Source organism: Psammomys obesus, unplaced genomic scaffold (assembly GCF_907164565.1).
Source record: "Psammomys obesus unplaced genomic scaffold, mPsaObe1.curated_primary_1811, whole genome shotgun sequence".
Classification (NCBI taxonomy): Eukaryota; Metazoa; Chordata; class Mammalia; order Rodentia; family Muridae; genus Psammomys; species Psammomys obesus.
Window position 1 is genome coordinate 20,563,500 of NW_026585894.1, and position 8,346 is coordinate 20,571,845.

The window sequence follows — 8,346 nt, forward strand, 5'->3', positions numbered from 1 at the left end:
CACACACACACACACACACACACACACACACACACACACACACACACCCCAAAATAAAAAAGCAAAGCATAGAAAACATCTCAATCTCATCATGGAAGCTATGCTATGTCACAGTGTTTCCCACAGTGTAGCCCACTGTCCACACATCTTCACTTCCAAATGTTCATTGCAGTGAACCATTGGTCTGGTTTACGATTTCTCTGGCTTCTGTGACACCATCAACATTGGATCCTCATCAGGACTCCTCCTGGTTATCCTGTTGTTGCCTTGTGTCATGGAGATCCTGCAGCTTTGGCTCAGCAGGCCTAATCCTTTCACACATCCTAATTGTTCGCAGATGATATAGATTTTGGGGTGGGCCAACTCAGAGCTGAATCTGAGCCTGGTGTGCTGGCTTCCCCTTATCTGCACTCTCCCAATTGCTGCAGCCTTCTAGGGGCTGGGTCAGCTTTCCCACTCTCAATTCTGGCTTGCTCATGCCTTCCCTATCAGGCCCAGCTCCACTGGATTACCCAAGTGAGGTGCAGAACCCACTCTCCTAAGGGCTCCAGTCAGCAAGGGCCAGGGCCAGGGCCAGTTCACCTGCTCTCATGACCCTGGGGTCACCTCTCTTGACTGCTGCAGGTGGTGAGGCTTGGGAGGGAGAGCATCACTTCCACACCCATGCCACCTCATGGCAGAGCCATCTCTCCAGCACTCTCACACCGAAGACTGGCTCACCTGCACCCCTACCACAAGGGTCACTTCTGCTGTGCTGTCTAGGTGAGGTGCAGGGCCTCCTCTCCCAAGTGCTGTAGCTGGTGAGGGGCAAGGATAGCTCTCCTGAACTCATGACCCTTTGAGCTGCTTCCCTGACTGCCAGAGTCAGCTCTCTTACACTCAGACCCTCAGGCAGGCTCATCCCCATCCCCACCACCAGGGCCAGCTCCACTGTGCAGTGAGGAGTGGGGCCAGTTCTCTACAGCTCCTTGACATCCACATGGTTTATGACAGCTGCCTGAGCCCAGGACATCCCTATGTTTTTTTTTTTTTTGTTGTTGTTGTTGTTGTTGTTTTTTTTTTTTTTTTTTTTTTTTTTTTTTTTTTTTTTTAGTGGGAACATGAGCCACAGATATGAACATTGTCCCCTGCTGCTGCACAGCCATGGACTCATACATGGCCCTAAGTGACAGCACAGACTGGGACCTCACCATGGCCCCAGGTGGCTGGGCTGGCTACTCACAACAGGTTACTCCTCTTCACCCTTGAGTCCCCAGTTCCATTTCTCTTCATAATGTTCAAGCTGCTCCCCTTCTCTTTCTCTCCCATCTGACCACCACATACTTCTATTTTCTGGTGGCTCCTGCTGCAGGCTGGCCATGTGGCTGGCGGGCCCCTGGGTGACATCCTCCATCTGTGCTGTGTGGTGTGGTGTGGTGGCAAATGGTTACCTATGGCCAGCCTGTGACGTGGGGTGGAGGGCAGGTCTGTGGATGGCAGGATCGAACACAGGTCTCTGTCTTCCTCCTCCTTGCTGCACTGCCTGGATTTGATTGGATTTGGTTTCTATGTGTCTCAGGCATAAGATGGCTTTGGCCTCCAGGTCAGGCATCAAGCTAGGAGGAACAAAGGACTGCCATCGGCTCTGACCTTGACAGATATAAGAACACCACCAACAACAAGGTGTCTCTTTGCCCATTGCAAGGGGCCTGAGTCCTGTTTTCTTTCTGCATGCATGAACTCACTCCAACTACCCATGCTTGCTATTGTTGCTATAGGTTCTAATTTCAGATTTGTGAATTTTGTTACATTTGTATCTGTATAATGTGATATCCTCTGGAGGGGACCCAAGTCTAAATGCAATATTCAAAAATGCTTCTATATACCTTATATATGTAGTCTAACTCTAACCCTCACCCTAACCTTAACTGGGAAGTGTATACAATATTTTTTGTGCTTTCATTTCTGAGACCAGGTATTATATAGTCCAGGCTGGCATCATATTCACTATGTAGCAAAAATGACACTGAACTTTGGACCCTCCTGAATGCTAGGACTACAGGCATCCACTACCAAGCCCCGTATGTGGTGCTAGGAATGGAATCTAGGGTCTTTTGCATGTTAGGCAATCTTGATGCCAACTGAGCCTCAAACCCAGCCTTGCCCCTGCCTTTTGACTCTGAATGTCACAGGAGGCCTAGGTGTGGGAATTCCACTTGTTCTCTTGAGTTTAGGATGAAAGGGGTTTCAGGCTTTGGAAGTTTGGTACGATTCTGATTGTTCCCATGTAGCAGAACCTTAGATACTCTTTGAAATTGCAGTCAACATGACATTTGAATTCTAAATGCTTTTGCTCTGACCTCTTAGAAGCATGCACATTCTTCTAGGTATCCACAGTACAGTGACCAAGTACAACATCTCTGACATTGATTTCATATTGTCACCGACTATCCAGACCTTATTGAATATCACCATTTGCTCCAATCATATGCTTTAGAATATCATTAGTCTTTTGATGCAGGCTCCAAACCAGGATCCTTCATTGAATTTAATCAGAGGCCTTTCAAAGCCACGACTGGGGTCGGGGTCTATGTTCTAAGAGCCAAGCATTCCAGAAAATTCACCCCTCGGGTAATTAGTCCCCCTTTAAGTTGACAGCCACAAAAGACTTTCAACTTTTCAAAAACTTTTGTCCCTGCTTTCATCCCCCTTGATCCTTACATCAGCCCTGGGAGGGAAGTAGGGCACAGGTCAACATCTCCATTTTATGGATGAGGAAACAGAGATGCTCAGGGTCACTCAGCAGGCTCAAGCTGGGAGATGTGTCACAGCTCCTGGCTTTGCCTAAATCCCTGGCCCTTTCCTGTAGTCTCCAGCAGAAGAACAGTCAAGAGCTCAGCTGGACCTCCTGCCTGCAGCTGAAAACACCTCTTGTCTTCCACATGGCAGGTGTCCCTATGGAGCCAGAGATGAGGTAAGCATCCTTTCTCACCCAGCAGTGTTCCATAGTATACTGGCTTCTCCAGCTTTGCTATGGCTGCCCCATGCAGAACCCTTTGGGTGTTACCACCCCCACGTTCAGTGTGTCCTTCCTGGAAGGAAGCCCTGACTTACATACTGAGCTAGCTCCTACTATCCTCAAGTGAGCTCACTGTGACATGTGTTCTAAGCAAAACCTTGTACTAGTGTCAGACTAGGAATTGGGATGCGTGTGTGTGAGTGTAGACATGCATGTGTGTATGTGTGTGGAGAAATGAGATTGACATTAGGTATCTTCCTCAACCTCTTTCTGTGATACTCTTTGAGGCAGGGTCTATTACTGAAACTGGAAGTCATCATTTTGGTTAGGTGGACCGACTAATAAGCCTGAGATTTGCCTGTCTTTGTTCCTAGCACTGGGGTTACAGGCATGTGCCTCCACACTAATGGGGCACGCATTGTGGAACAACAGCAGGCAACGAAGCAGAAAAAGTATAAAACATTTCTGAAACAATGCTTGTTAAAGAATTGGTGATTTTTTATAATTTTTAAGCCATATTTTTCCCTTTCCTAATACTTTTGAACATACAATAAACAAGAATTACTATAAAAAATTAAAGAGCACAAAATAAGCCCCAATTCTTCATTTTTTAATGTAAGAAACGAATGTATAACCACATTATAAAATCAATACATAAGTTCTCATATGCTTACTCTAAGTTTTTTATACTTATTGCAAAGTGATAAGAAACAAGGACTGGAGAGATTGCTTAGTTGTTAAAGTGACAATCATGCAAACATGAGGACCTGAGTTCAGTCCCTAAAGCCCATGTAAATGGCAGGTGTGGAAGTGCAAGCCTGTAATCCCAGTGGCTATATTATGAGATTTGTGGCCTTTTAGAAAGAGGGCTAGAGAGCAGAACCAGCTCCCTTCCTGTGTCTGACCACAAGATACCGTCTACCAATTATGATATAGTTCCCTATATGCCCAGCAGATTCTGGTGTCATGATCTTAGGCTTTGCAGACTCCAGCAATATGACCTACACAAATCTCTACCCCTTTTACTGTTATTTTAAAAATTATTGAAAAAAAAATAATCTGTCCTCAGGTATTTTGTTACAGTGACAGAAAGCCAAGGAAAACAATTGCTTCTCTTTGTTTCCCTATTTTACTTCTCTAAGACCGTGCCTTCCTGGGGTATCCTCTTCACACTGGAATTCTTATCCCAGTCTGCTTCTGGAGAGAACCCAACGTGATATACTGACTTCATTTTCCCATTGATTCTAGAATCCTGTTATACCATGTGATTCTTGGGTATGCTTTTGAAATGACACACCTAGGGGCGCTAGATATAGCTCTTTTGATAGAGTACTAGTCTTAAGGTCTTAGTTACTGTTCTATTGCTGTAAAGAGACACCATGACCAAGGCAACTTATAAAAGAAAACATTTAACTGGGTGTTTGTTTACAGAAGATGAGTCCATGAGCAAAAAACATGTTGGGGAGCATGCCAGCAGTCTTGGTAGGCATAACATTGGAGCATTAGCTGAGAGCTTCCATGTTGAGACAACAACCAGGAGGTGGAGAGTTAGTGACTGGGCCTGGCATGGGCTTTTGAAACCTCAAAGCCCAGCTCTAGTGACACAGCTCTTCCTAATTCTTCCCAAACAGTTCCACCAACTGGGACCAAACATTCAAACATATGAGTCTATGGGGACCATTCTCATTCAAACCACCACACCTAGCAAAGATAAAACTCTTGAGTTTAGTCCCCAGCACTACATGAACACAGACAGGCATGCCTGTAATCCCAGCACTCAGAAGGTTGATGTAGGAGGATTGGGAAAGAATAAGAATTTAAGGTCATCTTTGGCTAATTTTCAGGTCAGACTGAGCCACAAGACAAAAAAAAAAAAAAAAAAAAAAAAAACTCAACCAGAGCTTTTAAAAAATCACCCAAACTTTCTACACAGAAGTCTATTTAAAAATACTTCAAGACTTTAAGAACATTTGGAGCATTCAAGAGGCATTTAAAAATTCTACCCATGTCTTAATTCATTAAAAAAATAATTATGCATGAGACCTCCTGAGACGTGATCACCTATACCTGTGTATGTTTTAATTTCACAAGAGCATGGAATTGTCCTCTGCCTCCCCCCTTTTCTCTGCCTCACCCTCATAAAGGCTCAAAGGTTGCACAGGCTTTGAGTCTGCCTTCTTAACCCCAGAGGTCCCAGGAAATCCTAGGAGACAGCAGCGCTGTGAAGCAGGATCATATTCATTCTCAGAGTCTTCCAAATACATTGGATTTCAAAGGAGCTGAGCGCAAATCAAAGTAAAGAGTCTTGGCTTTGCTCCCTGTCTGCTGTTTGTATATTTTACATTATGCATAGGCGGGAGGGGGGGCATGGTGGGGCCCTGCTGGTTATAACCACAATCAATCAATCCCAACCTATTTTCAGTACCTGCCAGCCATTGGGACAACTTCCAGAACTATCAGAGTCTCCTTTTCATTATTTAAAGACTGGTTGGGAGGATGCAAAAATACTTAATGAAAGGGTCAGGCTGACCAAGTGACAAGGCAGCTTAGGGCTGGAGGCCCAGGCTGCCTTAAAGGCACTAGCATATTGAAAACCGTGCTGTCAGCTGGGCCTCTGGGCATTATTTTCACTCCACGAGTCAGGTAGGGCACTGCTGGGCAGCACTTAGCTCTAGTCTAATGTATTCGAGGCACCACATGGGCCAAGGAGACGGTTCATTCAGCTTCCCCACTACCTTTGAAATCTCCAGCTTTGCTCAGAGCCAAGCTTCCCGCTCCAGGGGGGAGAGTGGCCCACAGCAACCGTGCTTCCTCAGACAGGCTGTGCTCAGCAGCAGAGTTAGGCAACAGTACTCGAAAGCAAAGCTTGCATCATCAGGCTCCTATGAACAATGCAAGTGGGGCGCCCTGCTTTTTTCTTTGACCAGATGAGTACTGTTAAGTACTGCACCAGATGCCTTCAGGCTGGGTTGAGAGCTGAAATCTGGCCAGTTACACTTGTATTTCAGATAAATAAATAATTTTGTAAATATAAGTATGTCCCCAATAATGCATAGAAATTCTCTCTCTCTCTCTCTCTCTCTCTCTCTCTCTCTCTCTCTCACACACACACACACACACACACACAAACATACACCTGAAATTCAAATTCAAATCTATCTGTCTGTCTGCCTGCCCCCCCCCACCCACCCACCATCTATCTATCTATCTTGGACAGGGGCAGCACTGAAGACAGAACCCAGGGCCTCATGTGTGCCAGCAAGTGCTCTCCCATGTATTGAACGACCAATTTTGCCCGAAGTTCACATGTAATTAGCCACCCAGGAATTTGGTTGCTTGTTCCTGAAGCCTGCCCAGGATTATCAGTTCTATTTCTAAATACCTCCTTTTGACTGGAATTTTATTTTTTGGTCCTGCTCTTGATTTGCTCTTTGCCTCCTTGGCCTGTTCTAGGGTGATAGGAGCACATTGGCATGATTGGTTTCTACTTAGGGGCAAAAGATCTGAACTTGGGTCATCTTACTTGTGTAGCTGGTACTATATCTGGTGAGACATAACCCCAGCACCATTCTTGGACAAATTAAATAAAAAAAAAACCACCGACAACCCCAATAGGTTTCTTTTACAGCTGGTTTTGAGATCTATTGGACTAAAAAGTTCTGTACCTGAATGGAAAGCCACAGGGTGCCTGCAAAGAAGGGGTGGTGTGACAGGGCTAGAAATAGTCAGCGCATTCAGTTAAATGGGCACCATCACTTTAAATTCTTGTGTGCCTGCCTGCATTCCAGAAGGTAATGAAGGCAGCTGGTCTGCTTCAGAGCTTTCTGAGGGTGGCTCTTCACCTCACGTGTGTATCAAGAGCACCTGCAGGCTGAGTGCAAATGCAGGTGGCTGGCCCTCCGGCTTTCTGATACAGCAGATCTGTCAGAAGAAGCCCTAATAATGTGCATTTCTAGTAGGTCCCCAGATGAGGAGGATGCTGCACACTTGGGGTGTCCATGTTGCAGATCAGTAAGTGTGAACCGACAGCCTCCCTTTAGCCATGAATCTGAAATTACCTGCAATCAATCACGATAGAAAAGTACTGAATAGATAACGCTAGAAGCAAACCATTCGTAAATTTTACGTTTAATTTTGTCATAATTTGGCACTACTTACAGTTTTAGGCATTCCCAGAATATCTTGGGGCATGTTTGCCTTGGGTAACAGTGGACCCTTCTAATGTCAGTTGTAGCCAGAGCTGAGCTGATAGTCTAGAGAATGAGGTTGACATTCACTCATCCATTCCCCTTTGCTTTAGCTCTACTAAACTGTTACTTAAGGACTGTGTAATGGTTGGGGTTTTTATGCAACTGGGCTATGTAACAAACCACCTCCCAAGCTTCCATGCCTTACTACTGCAAACACTATTCTATTTCACAACTCACAGATCTAAAGGTTGGGTAAATTTTAAGATGTGCTAGACTTGAGTTCAGACTTCAGTTTGGATTCACATTTGCCCCACATAGATTCAATTGAAGACCAATGCATGAGGAAATTGCAATGAATTGTTTGGGTTATGATCTGATAATAAAAGACGGAAACCTCACTATAGCTGGCAGACACTCAAAGCTTTAACTTCTAACTGACATGCTGCCATTTTCACCCACATTTTCACTTACTAGCCAAAGCAATTCTCAAGGCCAAATTCAAAGTCAGGAGATGAGTTCTTGACCTGCCTTAGGTTAACAGGTGTATGTTGCCATGGTTGGCTTCTACATAGGGGCTAGGAAATTTTTTGAAGAATTCCTGGGGCTAGAGAGATGGTTCATCAGATAAAGTGCCTGCCCCACAAGAATAATGACCTGAGTAGTATTCTGAAGACATGAGACAGTGTCAGAGACAAGAAGTGTAAGGCCTCACATGAAACTCTGAATACCTCTAGAGGGAGGAGAGGGTTTTCTATTTCTGATAAACAGATCACCACCAGAGGCAGAGGTGCAAAGATCCCTGGAGGTACTAGCAATGAGACATAGATCTGACAGGCAGCAGGGGCTAGTAACAGAAACAGGCTCACGGCTGGGTATACATGGCAATGTCCTCATAGCTCGTATGCACACCTATACCATACAGCCAAGGTGCTTAGAACTGGGCTCAGGCTGCATTTCTAGAAATCAGGGCTGGGGATGAAGAGGGGGGCCAGAGGTGAACTGGACCACATCTGCAGAGCAAGGCGTGGAGCTAGGGTAAATTTGTTCTAAAAGTCCAAAATATCTAGTCCAAAGCAGAGAGAACAGACTTTTTATGCTGCTGCTGCTGCTGTTATTATTATTATTATTATTATTATTATTATTATTATTATTATTATT

General features: G+C 44.9%; 1 non-coding gene across 1 annotated transcript; it reads right to left on the minus strand.

The window, feature by feature from the left end:
* Positions 1-1,545: 1,545 nt before the first annotated feature.
* Positions 1,546-1,688, minus strand: LOC129671050 (small nucleolar RNA SNORA48). Its single transcript, XR_008719301.1, has one exon. It is a non-coding gene; the product is annotated as a small nucleolar RNA SNORA48 (small nucleolar RNA).
* Between the last annotated feature and the right edge of the window lie 6,658 nt (positions 1,689-8,346).